This window comes from Papio anubis, chromosome 4 (genome assembly GCF_008728515.1).
Source record: "Papio anubis isolate 15944 chromosome 4, Panubis1.0, whole genome shotgun sequence".
Taxonomy (NCBI): Eukaryota; Metazoa; Chordata; class Mammalia; order Primates; family Cercopithecidae; genus Papio; species Papio anubis.
In genome coordinates, this window is record NC_044979.1 from 115,638,290 (window position 1) to 115,658,365 (window position 20,076).

The 20,076-nt window shown below is 39.5% G+C and overlaps 1 pseudogene across 1 annotated transcript; it reads left to right on the forward strand.

The window, feature by feature from the left end:
* The first annotated feature begins 13,430 nt into the window (after nucleotides 1-13,430).
* LOC101025354 lies at nucleotides 13,431-15,286 on the forward strand (annotated as a pseudogene). The gene has a single exon (XR_160322.5). The product of XR_160322.5 is annotated as an elongation factor 1-alpha 1 pseudogene (transcript).
* Nucleotides 15,287-20,076: the final 4,790 nt, after the last annotated feature.

Genomic DNA, 20,076 nt, shown 5'->3' on the forward strand with positions numbered 1-20,076 from the left:
TCCTTGGCCAGACCACATAACAACATGCAGACTTAATTTTCTTTGCTAAACATGTATACACTTTTTCTACATATGCTTTATATGATTTTTTCAGGGTCTCTGAAATAGCTAGAGAAAATTAGGCCATAAAATCAATGAATAAGATTGTAAATATATGATTCTCCTTTTGTAAACTCTAGTGAGCCATAATTAGATAAAAATGTCATTTCAAATTTTAGTCCCTGTTGGTACCACTAATTATTATTATTTTGTTAATTTGTATTCAAGTGTAGAAAATAAAGGCATACAGTAACTTGGATCCAGGAAAAAAGATAATGCAATTGGAAGAAAATGCACAGGCAATTTAAATCCAGCTGTTCGGAGCTTGAAATCCTTAAGTGTGGGAACAAATGATCTGTAGTCATTGAATTCTCAGATTTCAATTCATTAGAGCAGAATTTGAGTGTGAGCTTGAGACGACCAAGGAAAATTCTATAGGGGAATTAGGATTACGTCAAAACGTTTGTAGTGTTGGACAAAGGCAAGTTCCCAAGGCACAATTTTAGCTTTTTAAGTAATTCTTTCTCTGAAGGACCTTAATTTAGGTATTTTGTTTGTTTGTTTGTTTCCTGAAAAGAGTCAATGCTTTTAAAGTTAAGAAAGAAAAATAGTAGTTGTAATGGGGCAGGATCAATAAGGATGTTAAAAATGGAAAAGTAAGCCAAAGTTAATATCACAATGTGATCAAAGCATAAAAATGTTTAAAGCCTTTTATGTGCTACTTCTGGCTCATCTGAATGCCAGGGCCAAGTCCAACCAATTAGCCAATACCATTTTGTAAACTGTTTTTCCTGTTTCCTTTCTGTATTTGCAGAGACTTAAAGTATACTGTTTAACCCAAAAGAATGGCTCTTATTGGGTAAGGACACGAGAGTTAGCCTCTTTGGTCAGATCCATTAACTGGAATGGGGTGGGCTTTCTATGACATGCAGGTGTTCGTAACTTGTGCATCTTGAGCACGGGACCCAGACTGTTGATGACAGAGTATGTAGAGTGTTTTCAGAAATCGGACTTGATAATACTGCTTTGAGTCTGGACAGAAGATAAGGTGCCTCCTTAAGTGGCTTTTTCATGTGATACAGAAGGAAGTGCATGGAAATGGGATGTGCAAGTTCCAGCTTTTCTACTTGGACCAAAGACTAACCTGTTACTTCCTATGAACCTTAACTTTCTCATCTGTGAAATGAGAAACTTACCATCACGTGGCTGACCAGGTGCTCCAATGTTCACGCGTCTACTCAGTGAGGTGCTGAAGGTGTACTCTGTGCCCTGTGCTCTTCCAGGGATATAGTGGCAAGCAGGACTGTGGCCCTTTTTTCATCGAGTTTATGCTCTCTCTGAGTGTGAGAAAGCAGAAAATAAACAACAACAACAAAAAACTCCAAGTAAATACTTAAGATATTTTCAGAAGTGACTCAAGAGAAGTCAGACAGGTGCCAAACTGGTGGGAAGAGCATTTTAAGTAGAGGGAACAGAAACACCAAAGGCCCTGAGGCAGGAATACACTGAGAGTACATTTGGATAAGGTCAGTGACTCTCATACTTTGCTGCCTCATTATCCCCTGGGGCCTTGGTAAAACTCTGAACCTCTACCCCAGGTTTAGACTCAGCAGATCTGGGTTAGGGCCCGAGAATCTACATTCTTTGTTGGACTCTCTGCTGGCATTGCTCCACATGCTGAGAAGCTTGGATTAGAGGAAAACACAGAAGTCTAGTTCGGCTGACTGGGAAGGAGCAGGTGGAGAATTGGGTAGGGAGACCTGTGAGGGAGGGGCTTGTGCAGGAAGGAGTTTGGGTTTTACTGATTGAAGTGGGAAGCCATTAGAGAGAGCGCCCTGGTGCTTTGTGGAGAACAGTTCACAGCAAGAAAGCAGGAGGACAGGTTAGGGACTCTCACAGCAGTTTAGGCCAGCAGTTAGGACAGGTTGGGCTAGTAGTTAACAGCGGATGTGGTTGTTTTCAGTTATCTCTTGGAAGTAGAGGTGTCAGGGCTTGCTGATGACAGGATCTGGGATGTGAAGGAGAGAAATGAGCCAAGGACAGCTACCACATATGGAGCCTGGGCACCCTGCAGCTGGTCAAATGTGTGTAAGGACCGTTGACAGTCATGTGGTGAGGCAGGGGAGGGGCTGTCTCCCTTCTCTCCCAAACGTGGTGTGTAATAATAGCAAGACATTCAAAGTGTGGTAAGGTTAAGTCAACCAGGGGCTGGGCACTTTTCCTCTTTAAGACCTCAGCCTGCAGGTGACCAGACCTTCTGCAAAGCTCCAGTTGATGGGTTAGTTTTTCTCATGTGGTTCAATGACAGGACTGACAGAGACGCTGTTTTGACAAACTCTGCTCTTTATGCTGTAATATTCCTTCTCCACATCAGAGTTCTGATGGATAGCTCTAATACCCACCCTTGAAGATTACTGGAGATAAATTTATGTCCGACAATGTAACATAGAGGAAAAAGCATGGTGTTTGGAATGCCAAACCTAGAATTGTATCTTTACTTCCTCCTCCAGACTGCAGGCATATTACTTAACTTCTCCATGTCTTCATTTTCTTATTTGAAAAATAGAGATAATAATGTCAAGTGATTTGCAGCATTTTGAAGATGAAAGAAGGTAAATCGTGTGGAAGATTTTTTTAATCTAAAGGTTTATGTGAAAATAAGTTGTTTTATTATTATCAGTGTTTTCATTAGGATGTTGCAAAAGTGCTTGATGAATTGCAAATGACTCTGTAAATGGATGATGTTGCTATGAGTTTATAAATGTTCGTAAATGGATGATGTTGCTATGAGTTTATAAAATTTTCAGACTAATTCACGAACTCTTGACTTGGGACTGTTCCTGTGTCTCATAGTTCACACATGCCCCGTCAGACAAATTGTCTGGTAGATTTGAATTTCTGCCATGGGTAATGAGTAGGTTTTGGAGAGTGTAACAAGGGTATCTTGGGTTTCACATTCCTCTGATTTCTCCAGAATATTTCCTGAGAACTGTGAAAGAAGGCAGTTCTAAATGCAAAGAAACTCTCATATTGAAATGGTTTTGACATTCCAGGGAAAATCCACCAAATTAAGACAAGAACTGTGGTAGAGGGTGTGCACATTTTTATTGGTCCAACTGCTATAATTCTGGATACAGTTCATTCAAATCTGCAAATAATTTTAGGATTTGATTTGTAAAAAAAAATGTAGCAGCATGAGAAACCTCATTGGACTTGAGAAACAAAGGAACCACAAAAATGATGAATTCTCTGTTTATTATGGAGGGATCAAGTCTGGTGATAAATTCAGGTGGATGTGCAAGATAGTCAGTATCTCACATGATGTTCAATGATGCCAGCCTTCACACAGATGCCTTCTTTCTGAAACTGTTGTTTCTCTGTGGCTGCCCTTTGTCGGGAACTGCCTATCATCATGATAACCACCTTTAACTGAAACTCACCATATGCCCATGGTGCCCATCATGCTGAGCTCTTTCCATGCTGTTTGTTTTTTTCCCCATACTATTGGTAATCCTGTCACCAACACTGTGAATTAGGGACCAGTACAAACCTCATTTTAGAGCTGAGCAAGCAGAGGCTCCAATAAGTTGAAGAATTTGCTAGTGAGAGAAGAACCAGGGTTTGCCTTGGTCTGCCTGACTCAGACCTCTGTGATCCAGGAAGTGGGATCCAGGTGAAAGGTTTATTTTCTTCTTGGTGTGGCACATATGAAATATTAGTCTTTATGTTTCTCTCTTTGGAGCTGGAAACCTGTGAATTACGACATCTTGTAGCTTCATACTCTTGGCCAGGCCCTAGTAGTGCCTGTGGCAGGAGGAGCAGTAGGGAGGGGTTCCTTGCTTAGGGTCCTCCTTGCAGACTATGACTTGGCCCCTTGGGTTCTGATCTCTCCCTCTCTGGCAGTCTTGGCTGTGAATCCACTGGGAAACAAGTATCTGTGGATATGCATGTGTATGCGTAAGTCACATAGAATCTTGGAGTGTCAGTACCTTTCACTCTTAGAATTAGTGTGTCCATTAAGAGATTTTCTTTTTCTTTTTTTGAAACAGAGTCTTGCTCTGTCGCGCAGGCTAGAGTGCAGTGGCATGATTTTGGCTCACTGCAACCTCTGCCTCCCGGGTTCAAGCGATTCTCTTGCCCCAGCTTCCTGGGTAGCTGGGATTACAGGTGCCTGCCACAGTGCCTGGCTAATTTTTGTATTATTAGTAGAGACGGGATTTCACCATCTTGGCTAGGCTGGTCTCGGACTCCTGACCTCGTGGTCTACTCGCCTCAGCCTCCCAAAGTGCTGGGATTACAAGTGTGAGCCACTGCACCCAGTTTGAGATTTTCTTCTCATTTCAGTTTTCCTTACTTTCCAGTCCAGTATCCTAAACCTGCTGGGACTGGAGACTCAGGATGTATAAGGTAACTCCCTTTTTTTTTTTGAGACAGAGTTTCACTCTTGTTACCCAAGCTGGAGTGCAATGGCGTGATCTTGGCTCACCGCAACCTCCGCCTCCCGAGTTCAAGTGATTCTCCTGCCTCAGCCTCCCAAGTAGCTGGGATTACAGGTATGCGCCACCACACCTGGGTAATTTTGTATTTTTAGTAGAGACAGTGTTTCTCCATGTTGGTCAGGCTGGTCTCAAACTCCCGACTTTAGGTGATCTGCCCTCCTCGGCCTCCCAAAGTGCTGGGATTACAGGCGTGAGCCACTGCAGCTGGCCAAGAGAACCCTTTTAAACTGTGAATGACTCTGAATGCTGCTAAGTTCTTTTTATAAGTTTCTCTTCTTGGCCAACTTTCTTTATCTTATGTTTTATTTATTTCCTTGAATATGTTAAATCGACAAAATCCAAAAAATAAAGAAAAACTGTTTATCTTCTCTATTTTGGTTCCATGAAAAAGTTGGTTCAAATCATTCAGTCTGGCATTACTGGAAATCTCTTAACAAGATTTACAGAGCTGCCACCCCAGTGAATTCCACCCCACTGAATTCACTGTTCATTGAGAGAGATTAGAAAATGAAGATACCATGCCCCTTGGCTTCCCTTCTAAAGGAGACACTGGGAAAGGAGAGGTAAGTCTAGTCTATCATTAGTTTCTTAATTTTCTCATATTGATTTAGATTGAAGAGTTTGCTTACTTTCTTTAACAATTATGCACTTTTTGTTATATTAGTTTAATTTTTAAATTGAAAACTGTATATTAAACATGGAGGAAAAAAAGAACACGTGCACAAAATGGGAAAGCCTCCAAATAACGGCAACCTGCCTGCCTCTGTTAAGCGGTGTTTATAGCCATATCTGTGCCTGTCATCCACACCAGGGTGGGTGATGTTGCTCTTGACACACCCATCCTCTGGCATTGACTCCACTCCTGGGATAGGCTGCATTGAATTGAAGGCAGCGGCAGCAGCATCAACAGGGAACTTGTTAGAAATGCAGGCTCTCCACCTCCCCCTGCACTGGGAATCTGACACTTTGCGGGTGGGACCCAGCAATCTGCACTCTGTCAAACTCGTGAGGTGATGCCTGTGCATGTGCAACTTGGAGCACACAGTCTGACCTCAGGTAATCACAGTGATCCCAGCCGCATTCATTTCTCGGGGCTGCCAGAACAAACTACCACAGACGGAACAGCTTCAGAAGAAATACGTATTCTCTCCCAGTTGTGGAGGCCGGAAGTCTGAGATCAAGATGTTGGCAGAACTGGTTTCTTGTGAGACTGAGGGAAGGATCTGTTCCAGGCTTCTCTTCTTGGCTTGTAGGTGGCCATCTTCTCCCTGTGTCTCTTCTCATGGCCTTCCTTTAAGTGTGCCTGGGTCCAGGTTTTTCCATTTCATAAGGACACAGTCACGATAGATTAGTGGCTACCTTCATGATTTTTTTCTTAACTAATTACGTCTGCAACAATCTATTTCTAAATAAGGTCACACTGGGGGTTAGGACTTCTGGAGCTGGAGGGGACACAAGTCAACCCATAATGCCATCCCATGCCAGTGGGAAGCTCAAGGACCAGGCAAATGCTTAGCAGAGCGTGGCTTTCCCTGAGTCTACGGTTCTTGGCTGGGCAAGTGACATACCTACTTAGCTTGCACTTGGCAGGTGTTGAATGAAGGCATGCTCACTTTTCCCTCTGCATATGAAGGAATAAAAACAACACTGGGAATTCTACAACTTGTTTGGTATCTAGCGATGAGTCTGACATTATGTGCAGCAATGCTGGAAGTTACCAAAACCGGAATCTTTAAAAATCTCTTGAGTTCCTGGACCAACAGTTCTCAATCCACTCGTGGCTCTGGACTTGCGGTTAATGCCCTGAGAGTCTCTGTTTTATACAACAGCTTGAGCTGGGTTCTTAGGAATCTGCCACTGAAATTTTCTGCACACACTTATATAGATATAGGTATTTTATGAACTTGTATCATGCCAACATATTCTTTTTTAGCTTGATTTTATTTTTTATTTAGCAATATATTATATACTTCTTCCAAAGTCGATAAATATTTTTGGGATTTGGGGATTGAACAGACACTCGAGGATTCATGCACCCCCTGATGTGTGTGCATATTTTTGTATATGCATTCATAGACTGAGAATGCGTATCTGCTACTTTGACACTTACCATATCATAATTTAACATTGCTTTTTCATTTGGAAAATTTATGTTGTCATTTTTTTCTATTAAAATTATAAATAGTAAATTTTTGCCTAAATGTACTGCTGTACTTTTATGAACACTTCTGAATATATCTTTAGGAAAACTTCCAAAAATGTAAATTTGCAATGAGAAAGTACACTTGAATTTAAGGTTTCAGATGCTGCATTAACAAATGTCCACCCAGAAAGCCTGTGCCAATTTGTGTCCCTTTAAACACGTAGTATCCGAGAATGCATTTTTGTTTTCATACGTTAGACTTTATTCCTTTTTCACTCTATACCAATTTGCTTAGCTAAATAAAAAAGATTTCATTTTTATGTGCATCTTTGATAATAAGTGGGCCTCAATTTCTCCAATGTGTGCTGGCCATGTGGACAGCCTATTTCTACACTTCGCCTATGATTCTGCTAGGACAGTTATCTTTCCCTTCTTGATTTGTGAGAGCTTTTTTACATCAAACGTTTATCACAAATCTGCATCACAAACTTATTTTCTTTTTGTTTTCTGTTTTAATTTTGCTACTTTGGCAATATGTAACATTTTGTCCCTTTTGCAAAAATGCTTCAGAAGGCATTTCTCAGTCCATATAGAATAATTTTAAAAAGCCATCTGACTATTTGTTAAAATTACTCAATTATTTTATTATAATCATAAGCTTGAATAATAATGCGTGAGAAAAGTTCTAATAGATTGTCATGAGTTGCTTTTGAATCACACGTCTTTGGACTTTATAAACATCTGCTACAAGAAAAGTTTGACACCATTAGTTGGTTATTAATAAAATAAGTCAAACTTTTATGCCCTTAGGTTATTTGATGCAACTCCATTAAACTGAAGACCCCACACTCCTATCAAACAGATCAGATGCTTTTTAAGTGGGAAAAATACTTCTTGTGGAAATAGTAGATCTGGTTTGTTATTAGTGAAAAGAAGATCATTTCTATTTGAACATGTTGTCGACCAGAGATCCTGCAAGATGTGCTTTGCTGAGCAGAAAATTGCTCTCAATGAACAGATTGTGGCTGTCAGTTCTCAAACTGTTTCACCAAAGAACTTCATCAACAGAGCAGAATCCTATGGGGGGTGCAGGTAGGATGGGGGAATATCTGAAACAGTAGAATAAGAGTGAAACTTTTATTCTCAGGTTTGGCTTGCATGTGTATGTGTGTGTAGCTATATATAGATATGGAGATATTGCATATCTGTATACATATACACACACATGGACAGATATCACATTAGGGGTTTTAAAAATAAAACATTTGTTGAAGCAGAATAAGGACCCTTGTTTTGTTATCTCTTCCTCAGCCTCTAGTACAGCAGTGGCTCAGAGGAAGTTTTCTTTAGATGACGATAGGAAGAATGAATGAATGAATAAAACTTGCATAAATAAGATTTTACCTGGTTATAAAATACTATATCAAATACAATTTATGTATAGTTTATAAAGTTTAGTTTATAAAGTCTCTGGATGCAATTGAGCAAGGCCCTTTTGCAGATAGAGGAAAGAGTAGGGGAGAGCTGGCAATGCTGTCCTGGCCTTGCAACGCAATGTTCTTCTCTTGTTACTGGAGTGGCTGCCTCTCCACTGGCCATCAACCAGCTCAAAGACCAAAGACAAGGTGTGCTTGCTGCCAGTGAAGGCCCGTTTCCCATGCTATTTTGGGCAGATAATTTTGTGTCTTTGATTGATTCGATGGGTTATACACACACATTCATGCACACAATTTACGAGATTGGTTGATCATTTTGCTCTAAGAAATTTACTTGACTTCAAAGCCAATTGAAATGCAGCATAAAAATGATTTTTCACTAATAATGGATATTCCCTAGTTTTCCTGGTGCAATAAGGAAACAAACAAAATCACAATCTTGCTTTCATAAGGTCCTACCTGCTACCAATAGCAGCAACATTTTATACTGCCTTTGTCAGCTGAAGCCCTAACTGCTGCAATTTTTCACTGGAGAGCACTCCAAACCACCCGGTTTGATTATGCTTTATTGTTTTTTTCTGGAAATTTCTTCTGTAGTAATATATCAAGCTGCCAAAATACATGCCAAAAATTATTCTCGAGGCTTCATTCTTCTGAGTCTGTGTCTCTAAGCTGCAGCATCCATTATTCATCTTTAGGAGTCAGAATCACACCTGGAGAAGCAGGTTCTACACTTAGTGCATGTGGCATCTGGGGTCTCTCCAGAGCTGCCCATCCAGGGAGCCAGTCTTGCAGTTCTTTCAGGAAGTAACACAACGTAAACTCCATGGCTCCCTTTTCTGAATTTATTCCATGTGCGTCTACAAATGCCTGGGCAGTAGCTCCGACTGGAGCTTGGCCTGTCTCCATTGTTTTTGTTTCCAGGTTCATTAGCAATGACATTTCCATACACTAACGTACAGCACAACATATGAATCACCAGGGTAACTGAAATGCAAAGGGAAAACAGCTCATGACTTTGAATCGACTTTAAAGAAACAGCGGAGCCTCAGTGAGACACGGGGACCTGGAATCATTGATCTTTACCCTCACGAGTGTGTGCTGACTGTTCCAGGTCTGGAATGTTTCACGTCTGAAGCTAGGTCAGACCCTCGTCTAAGGATTGATCTAAGAAGAGCATTAATGGCATTTACTTTTTCCAGATCACTTTTACAGGGCTGCTGTGTGGCAGCCAGGTGCTCAGAAAGCGTTTCTTGGATGAGTAGATGGTGCAGTTTCTTTCTTGTCAAGAAGGCACTCCAGCCTGGGCGGCAGAGCGAGACTCCGCCTCAAAAAAAAAAAAAAAAAAGAAAATGTCAAGATGAATCCAGCCCTGTAAAGAGAAGGACACTAACGCACAGTCTCAGTCTGCTGTAGCTCCTCAGAGGCCAAAAGCAATCAGTGAATCAAACTATTTTTCCAAAATGCATTTCTTGAGAATTAGTTTTATAAACTCAATTCCTATCAGAGATTGAAGTTTTGGGGCAGGAAGAGGTTCTCAGCAAAATGTCAGAATATATGAGGGTGACCAAAATGCAGTGAGGCAGTGGCAGCGTGGCTTCCGGGAATAGTCCATGGCTCTAAGAACGAAGCCCTCCCTGGCTCTCCGCCTCCTAACATGAGTATTTAGAAGTTGTGTTTCTAAAGCACATTCCTAACCACTCTACCAGCATCCCAGTCCATGCCTGTGTCCTTCAGGATACATTTTAAAGTCAGTTATCCTTTAACTTGTGTTTACTTAACTGTGTAAGTGCAGGTGGTGCAAGGAGTTAAAAGTTGTTTTGTCCATTCCACCCAGGAGCTTGCGTTCAGTCTAGTGGCTAGTGCTAATAAGTTAAAAAAAAAAAAAAAAAAGAAGATATGTTATCACCTGTGTATTGAGTGACATACAGAAAACTGAAGAATTCTTGATGCACAATGAAAGTTCACCCATCTCAGATTTAGGGCCAAGAAATCTTCTTGGATAAAGTGCCTTCTAAGCTGAGTCTAGATGCTGGGTGGGACTGAGCCAGGAGGGTATGGGTGTCTGGAAGGAGTCAAGTCTCTTTCTCTCTAGGGCTAGCCTGGAACCTCTCAGATTTGCCATTACGAATAAGGGTTTTTGCTTAGAGATATGGACCAGACCTGCATCCCGCTCTATGGGCCTTTTCAGGCATTTATACCAGGGGAGGTGGCTGTGGTAGGTGGGTTTGGCATCTTAAAACCTCGGGGCCGACCCGGCTATCCCACATACCATCTACATGAATTCGAACAAATCTCTGCTGCGTTTAGTATCTTAGCTTCCTCATCTGCAGAGTGAAAGAATTGAACCACATAATTTCTATGGGGATTTCCAGCTTTTACTGGCATCATTTGGAAATCTATGACATTGGCTGCTGGAGCTGCCAGGCCTAGAACTCTTTCTTTTCCTCTGCCTTGGGCTGGGGTGATGTACTTAAGAGTGCAAATGGCTACTTTGACACTAATCATATGTATAAAAATCAAATTTAGAATTGTTCACTCATATCTTCATCTTAGAATGAGGAGAAGAGACTTTTGTCCTGGATTAGATTTACAGTCACAGATTTTCAAGTGGGAAAAGCTCAAGGATGGTTTCATCCAATACCCCATTCACAGGTAAGGAAATTGGTATAGAGTGAGGCAACCTGGGCAGAGACCAAACAAGAGATGAGCCTGCAGCTCCTGGTTCCTTCTACAGGGAAAACAAAACATGTTCACTTAAATATTATCTATGTGATCCTTAAAACTTACCTATGACATCTTTAGGAAAATCTTGCTCCTACCCCGTGGACATCAATGCCTGCAGGGGCTGAGAAATATGCCCACATCCTCACTCACAAGCTGTCCAGAGGACCCAAGGCTCCTGACACAACTGTCTATTCCTTTAGCCACTTTAATATCACTTTAAACTATATGTTTTGCCTAAAATGTAATTTTAAAATAGTTTTACTTCTGTTTTAATGTCATAATTTACAGCTACAACTTGAATTTCTCTTACAAATTTCTTTCTCCTGTCACAACTGTCTGAAATCATCCAACTGTGTAAGCGTGTGAAAAGCCATTGATGTATCTCTAAAGCCAAAATATGGTTTCCATTGGTTTGGAAAATGAAACATGTCCTTTAATTTAAGCCCATATGTGGAGCATAAAAATGTGTTTCCCTTGAGCTGGCTTTCTTGGAATTCTCTTTCGAGTAATGCTCAATTCCAATTATACATGGATGCTTTTTTTCAGTAGACTCTTTTGAAAGTTTAATTAGAGATGCAACTCCAAATGAATGAACTCACGGCTTCAAAGACTTTGGAAAATATGTAGTGAGGTCCAAATGGCAACTCATAACGAGCTTGATTATGTGACAGGCTGGAAACAAAGGCCTGGCCCGAGGCGTCTATTGGTGCCACAGAGGCATATAAGGACAGAAGCACTAGGAAAAAAGTGCTCTGGGTTTTTATTCACACGGATCTATCTAGTTCATATACAACGAACCAACAACTGACTGAAGTCTCCCCCAGAGGCTAGAGTAAATGAGATGAGGGAAAACACTTGAAAAGATTTTTGTTCAATTGTTGGTTTGTTCTGTCTGAACTGCTTAGATCCATGTGAGTAAAAACCCGGAGAGCTTTTTTCCTCGATTTTCGTTTTGAATTTGTCAAATGGGAGATGGTGAGTGAAAATCTGGAAAATGAAATTCACATTCAAAATGAAAATCTGGAGAAGGAAATTGACTCCCTTGGGTTCACATTGTAAAGTAGTACCTCAGCCCAGGCTCCTGGGTTCTGATCCCACTCCTCTGTTACCCTGCAATTATTTCCTATTTATGTTAATCCCACTCCAAAGTTGGGGAATAGTATAGAATCTCTTCTTGTTTCCTCAGACATATAATTCATATGAAACACATTTGAAACAGATTTTTAGTAACAACCACAGGCTGCTGTGAACTAAGTAATTTCAGCTGATCGAGAGCACGTGGAGGGTGACCAAAGACTGACAACTTCCTATCTACAACAGAGCCTTTTACAAGGAAAACAGTGGTGATGTTTCCATGGTATCTCTGACCTCCTCAGTGCTAGTGCAGAGAGAAAGGCAAGCAGGAAGGTCAGATGAAAGAGTTCCCTGGAGTAGAAGCCCATCTAACAGGGGATGGGAGTGTCAGCTTCTTGTCCATCTGGGCTTGGCAGGGCCTCTTGCCAACTGATAAGTTTTTTTTTTTTTTCCTTTTTGACAGAGTTTTGCTCTTGTTGCCTAGGCTGGCGTGCAATGGCGCTATCTCAGCTCACTGCAACCTCCACCTCCCTGTTCAAGTGATTCTCCTGCCTCAGCCTCCCAAGTAGCTGGGATTACAGGCATGTGCCACCATGACTGGCTAATTTTTGTATGGCTAATTTTTGTATTTTTAGTAGAGATGGGGTTTCACCATGTTAGTCAGGCTGGTCTCGAACTCCTGACTTCAGGTGATCCACCCGTCTTGGCCTCTCAAAGTGCTGGGATTACAGGTGTGAGGCACTGCACCGGCCCACTAACTCTTTATCTCCCCCTTGATCATGACCATGGAACCACATCTCTAGGAAGGAACCAAAAGAGAAAAGCCACAGAACCGATAAAAATCCACTTTAGTATCAGAGGAGATGTTTCCATAAACATTGATTTACTAAAAGAAAGTATAGAAATTTTTAGAGTACTTCAAGTTAAAAATCCTAGTTAAAAAAAATTAGGGAATTTAAAAGAATTAAGAGTAAAAATTAGAATTCAAAAATTAGAAGATGAGATTAGGAAAGATGGATTGAGATCCTAAAAAATGAGCGAGGCAGTGCATAGCAGATTCAATACTACAGAAAATATAATAATTGAAGTTAAGTACTAAAAGTATTAAGAGTTAAAACATTTTTTCAAAATATTTTTTGAAATAGAAGGTATATGTAATGTAAACATATTAATAGTGGTCCAAAATTCTGTATTATACCAATAAGTATTGAAATTTAGAAACTGGAAAACATTCTCAATTTCTAATGTTACACAGAAAGGATATAATACAAAAGATTAAATTATTCTCCATATAAGGGGAAGGAGTTTTCGCCCTTGCCACTTACCCTGAATAACGAGCACTAAATCAGAGAAATATAGTCTCAACTTTTTAAAAAATTAATGATATGCAGTAAAATACACAAAGTTTATTTAATTTCCTTTTATTGAGAAGTAAGAAAGAACAAAAATATATTATGGGTAAAATAAAAGGAAATCAGGTATAAATTTCCTTTTAAGCACTGCTTTCACTGCAGCCATAAATTTTGGCATGTTGTGTTTTTGTTTTAATTAATCTCAAAATATTTTCGAATTTCCCTTGAGATTTTTTTTGACCCATTGTGATTTGCGAATATGTTATTGCAGCTTTTTTTTCGCAACGGGTTTGCTGCCAGAACACAGATGTCATGAAAACTACCCCTAAAAGCCAAAATGGGTAAGGAAAAGACTCATATCAACATTGTCATCATTGGACATGTAGATTCAGGCAAGTCCACCACTACTGACCATTTGATCTACAAATGCGGTGGCATCAACAACAGAACCATTGAAAAATTTGAGAAGGAGGCTGCTGAGATGGGAAAGGGCTCCTTCAAGTATGCCTGGGTCTTGGATAAACTGAAAGCTGAGCGTGAACATGGTATCAGCATTGATATCTCCTTGTGGAAATTTGAGACCAGCAAGTACTATGTGACTATCATTGGTGCCCCAGGACACAGAGACTTCATCAAAAACATGATTACAGGGACATCTCAGGCTGACTGTGCTGTCCTGATTGTTGCTGGTAGTGTTGGTGAATTTGAAGCTAGTATCTCCAAGAGTGGGCAGACCCGAGAGCATGCCCTTCTGGCTTACACACTGGGTGTGAAACAACTAATTGTTGGTGTTAACAAAACGGATTCTACTGAGCCACCCCACAGCCAGAAGAGATATGAGGAAATTGTTAAGGAAGTCAGCACTTACATTAAGAAAATTGGCTACAACCCCGACACAGTAGCATTTGTGCCAATTTCTGGTTGGAACGGTGACAACATGCTGGACCCAATGCTAACACGCCTTAGTTCAAGGGATGGAAGGTCACCCGTAAGGATAGCAATGCCAGTGGAACCACGCTGCTTGAGGCTCTGGACTGCATCCTACCACCAACTCGTCCAACTGACAAGCCCTTTTGCCTGCCTCTCCAGGATGTCTACAAAATTGGTGGTATTGGTACTCTTCCTGTTGGCCGAGTGGAGACTGGTGCTCTCAAACCCGGTATGGTGGTCACCTTTGCTCCAGTCAACATTACAACTGAAGCAAAATCTGTCGAAATGCACCATGAAGCTTTGAGTGAAGCTCTTCCTGGGGTCAGTGTGGGCTTCAATGTCAAGAATGTGTCTGTCAAGAATGTTCATCGTGGCAATGTGGCTGGTGACAGCAAAAAACCCCACCAATGGAAGCAGCTGACTTCACTGCTCAGGTGATTATCCTGAACCATCCAGGCCAAATAAGTGCTGGCTATGCCCCTGTATTGGATTGCCACACAGCTCACATTGCATGCAAGTTTGCTGAGCTGAAGGAAAAGATTGATTGCCATTCTGGTAAAAAGCTGGAAGATGGCCCTAAATTCTTGAAGTCTGGTGATGCTGCCATTGTTGATAAGGTTCCTGGGAAGCCCACGTGTGTTGAGAACTTCTCAGACTATCCACCTTTGGGTCACTTTGCTGTTTGTGATATGAGACAGACAGTTGCGGTGGGTGTCATCAAAGCAGTGGACAAGAAGGCTGCTGGAGCTGGCAAGGTCACTAAGTCTGCCCAGAAGGCTCAGAAGCCTAAATGAATATTATCCCTAAAACCTTCCACCCCACTCTTAATCAGTGGTGGAAGAAAGATCTCAGAACTGTTTGTTTCAATTGGCCATTTAAGTTTAGTAGTAAAAGACTGGTTAATGATAACAATGCATCGTAAAATCTTCAGAAGGAAAGGAGAATGTTTTGTGGACCACTTTGGTTTTCTTTTTTGCGTGTGGCAGTTGTAAGTTATTAGTTTTTAAAATCAGTACTTTTTAATGGAAACAACTTGACCAAAAATTTGTCACAGAATTTTGAGACCCATTAAAAAAATTTAATGAGGAAAAAAATATACATATGCTATTGCATTTCCACTCATATGCAAATTTCTCAAATTTCCTTCCATTATTTATTTTTTAACTTAATTCCATTGTGGTTGGAAAACATGCTTCCTGTGATTCAAGTCCGTTTAAATTCACTTAGACGTGTTTCATGGCGGAGCATATGATCTATCCTGGAGAATACTTCATGAGCATGTAAGAAGAATGTGTATTCTCTTGTTCTGTGGTATATTCTGCATATGCCTATTAGGTTGATAGTGTTGTTTCGAGTCTCCTGGATCATCTGACTAGTATTCTGTCCATTATTGAAAGTGGGGTGCTGAAAATGCACTATTATTGTTGAATTGTTTATTTTTCCCTTCATTCCTGTCAGTTTTGCTTCATGCACCTGAGTATTCAGTTTTCAGGGGTATGTATGTTTATAATGATTGTATCTTCTGATGGATTGACACGTTTAGCACATAAATGACCTTCTTTGTCTCTAGTGAGAACGTTTGTCTTGAAATTTATTGGTAAAGTCACTCTAGCTTTCTTTTGGCTGTTGCTTCTATGGCTCATCTTTTTCCATTCTTTTATTTTTAACCTACTCGTGTCTTTAAAGTATTTTTCTTTTAGATAGCATATATTAAGAGCCTTTAAGAAATCTATACTGCTGGCCGGGCATGGTGGCTCATGCCCGTAATCCCAGCACTTTGGGAGGCTAAGGTGGGTGGATCACGAGGTCAGGAGATCAAGACCATCCTGGCTAACACAGTGAAACCCCATCTTTACTAAAAATACAAAAAATTAGCCAGGCATGTTGGTGGGCGCCTGTAGTCCCAACTACTTGGGAGGCTGAGGCAGGAGAATGGCGTGAACCCGAAAGGCAGAGCTTGCAGTGAGCCGAGATGGTGCCACTGCACTCCAGCCTGGGCGACAGAGCTAGATTCCATCTCAAAAAATAAAAATAAAAAAAAAAATACTGCAAATTTCTTTATTTTGTTTAGAATGTTTAATTTATTAACACTGAGTGATATTACTGATAAGGTAGAATTTAATTTTGCCATTTGGTCTTTGTTTTTTATATTCCATGTCTTTTTTGTTCCTTTATTCCTTGATTCTTACCTTCCTTTGTGCTAAATATTTTCTAATGTACATTTTAAATTTCCTTGTTGCTTCTTTTATTGTAGTTTTTGAGTTATTTTCTTTGTGGTCACTTTTGGAATTATAATTAGACTCAATATAATTTGGTTAGTAACTTAAGTTAATAATAATTACAAGGGTATTCAGAAAGTTTGCTTCAATATATGTCTGTCTCATCTCTTGTGCTTTGTGCTATTATTCTCATAAATGACGTCTTAATAAAGTCTTCAATACAGTTTTATAATACTGCCTTATGCTTTTGTCTTTTAAAAAAGGAGAAGAGTTATAAACAAAAATATGCTTATGCTGTCTTTCATAATAACTGTGTACTTATCGTTAACAGTGCTCATAATTTTTATGTGTGTATTTGAACTATTTTTCAGACTTCTTTCATTTTAGCTTAAAGGCTACTATTTAGTATGTGATAGTAACACATTCTCTCATTTTTTTGTTTATCTGGAAATGGCTTAATGTCTTCATTTTTAAAAGACAGTTTATCTGGATGTAGAATTCCTAGTTGATAGTCTTTTTATTACAACACTTGGAAGATGCCATCCATTGTCTTCTGAACTCCATGGCTTCTATGAGAATTGGCTGTCTGATTGAAATCCTTTGTCCATGGCTGTTCTCTCTTCTCTTGCTGCTTTCAAGATTCTTTCTGTGTCTTCGGTCAATTTTGTCAGTATGACTATGGTATGAATAGGCATAGGTCTCTCTGAGTTTATTTTACTTGTAGTTTGTTAAGCTCCTTGAATATGTAGGTTAATATTTTTCATAAAATTTGGGAAGATTTCAACCATTATTTCTTCAAGTGTTTATCCTTTCTCTTTTCTTTTTCTGGAACCTTCATTATTCATATGTTTGTATGCTTGCTGGTGTCCTGCGCGCCTCTTAGGATCTGTTTATTTTTCTTCATTCTTTTTCTTTCTGCTCCTCAGTCTGGAAAACCTCATTGGACTTTTCTTCAAGTTTGCTGTTTCTTCTTCTGCCTGCTCTGTTTTGCTGTTGAACCTCTATAGTGAATTTTATATTTGAGATATTGCACTTTTTAGCTACAGAATTTCTATTTGGTTCCATGTTATAATTTCGGTCTCTTTGTTGATGTAAAGTAATGCCTCTATTTGGTGAGGCATTACTTTCGTATTTTACCTTATTTCTTTAAGTATGATTTCTTTTAGTTATTTGGAAATATTTATAATAGCTTACTTTAAGTCTTTGTACACTAAGTCTTAACTGTAGGTGCCCTTGGGGATATTTTCTGTTTGTAATATTTTTCCACGTAGTTAGAATACTTCCCTGTTTTTTTTGCATGTCTCATATATGTTATGAAGACTGGGAATTTTGGATGTGACAGCAATTTAACAATTGTGTTATAACAACTTAAAGACTGTGTATCCGATTTTTCCACTCCTTCGTGGTTGGTTTTTTGTAGCTGCTTTTAGTTTAGTTGTTTAGTTTAGTTGTTTTTCTTGTTGCTACCTATTTGTTTAGTGACTTTCCTGGACTAATTTCATAGACTCTATATTTCTTGCAGTGTGGGACCACTGAGTTTTTCACTATCTTTTATTTTTAAATTTCTTAAAAAAAAATAAGACTAGCTTTCTAGGAGTCACACTGGGGTTAATATGATTTAGTGGTCGGTCGATGATTGGTCCTATTTCCTTAAATGCTTTGCCTATGTTTTTTCTAAACTTTGCCAAGGGGGTCTGTGTGCAAAGGCCTTCAGACTTCAGGCATTTTCCAAGACAGCATTAGCTGTCACTTCCTGTTGTTATAGAGCCTCAAGGTCAGCCAGAGGTGGTGCCTTTTCCTTTCCCAGGATTTCCCCGGTCATACACGTAGCCTAGATAACTAAGAATATGTTGCACTTGTCAAAGTTTCCAGTGGTCATCTGGTTTCCAAGATTTGTTTTAAGATTCCCAGCCAGGCTTTTGTTTGCCCCAATTTAAGTCATGGCCTTAGGCAGTTAACATGTCTCCAGTAGCTACCCTTGTTTCAGTAATATCCTGTGAGCGGGTCCCTCACCTCTGCTGAACTGAGCTCCAGGTCAAATCAAATACCCATCGCACTTGAAACACATGGATTATCAAGGGAGCTGCAAATTCAGACAAAATACTAATTGTGATCTTGGAATAGTACTTTTCAAGAAGCTCCAAAGAGGTCAGAGCCGTCCTTAGTCTGCAATGCCTCTAGGTTTTGGCTACCTCACTACTGTTCTGGAGAGGGAGAGAAATGAGAAAAACCTCAAGTTAAAATGTCACAGACACTGTTGTCTCACTGAGGGCCAGTGGCTTCTCTTTGATGAACGATTTTCATTATGTTCTGAAGCTTATTTAATGGCCAGCATTCTGAAATGGTTAATTTTATTTCTTTGGCCGTTAGTTTGTTTTGTTCATGAAATACACATTCATCGAGTCTTCACTCCTCTGTTCTGGAAGTCCATCACAAGATGCATTACTTTATAATTGGAAACATATGGTAATTGCAAAAAGGACTATTAATAAATCAAAGGAAGTTATTTCTCTGTCTACTTTGCTGTGTTGATATTCATTGTCATAAAAACTACCAGAGCCCATAATTTACCAAGAGCATTAAATTGATTATCAGGACATGGGGCTACACAGGTGTAGTCTTCTTGGGTTATTTCTGTCTTAAAGCTGTTTGTGTGTATATTCATTAATTTTATTAGCATTCATTGACAAGTGTGGAGTCTCCAAATGAGATAAAAAAATACAGTCCTTGCCTTCAAAGGACATAAACAAAAGGCAGGAGAATTAGAAAATTCTTGACTAATGCAACTTTTAATGCAAATTGGACCCCTGGGGTTATTTTGTAAGATTGGAAACATTTAATTCACTGTAACTAAAAATATATATTTTTAAACATTAAAAACAAAAGCATCCACAATTTCAGCACCCACATAACTATACATGACAATAGCATGCATGTGTTTAGATAATATGAACTGTACAAGTTTTAAACTTGTCCCTAAACCAGAGTCTTTTTCCCCAAAATTAAGTGTTACTTAGAATTTGTGGAATAGTTCAGGTTAGTTTAAATGTAAATATCAGTATATATCTTAATTCTATTTATGTATGTCTCTTTTTCTCTATCTATCAAGAGGAAAACACAAGAGAAAAGAAACTTGAATCTGTCTCATCCTCATATTCTTGGTGAAGGGACAGAACGCTCCGGCTAGAAAGTATAAATAATGTCGAAGGTTAGGAAAGTTATTAAGCAGCCCCCCAACTTACTCACATGATTGAGGATAGAACATGTTTAATTTTGTTCTCAACAAAAAGAAAAATGATCTCCATTAAAGTCACAGCAGCTCGATGACAGTCTGGCTGCTTCAGAAGCTGGTGAGTCCTCTTCTGTCCAGAAACAGGGTAATGTCTGCGCTCAAAGCAGCAGTTCTCAAATGTTTTGGTCTCAGAATTCCTTTATATTCTTAGAAATGATTGAAAACCTCAAAGAGCTTGTATTTAAGTGCATTATATCTTTGGATATTTACCATCACAAAAATTAAAACCCGATTTTAAAATTATTAATAAAAGTAACAATACATTTAGTAGCACATACTGTGAAATAATATTAAATATATATTTGATCTCTGTTCCCAGTTTCTGGCATTTAGCTCCTAAAACTCTTGTAATTTCCTGGGTGATA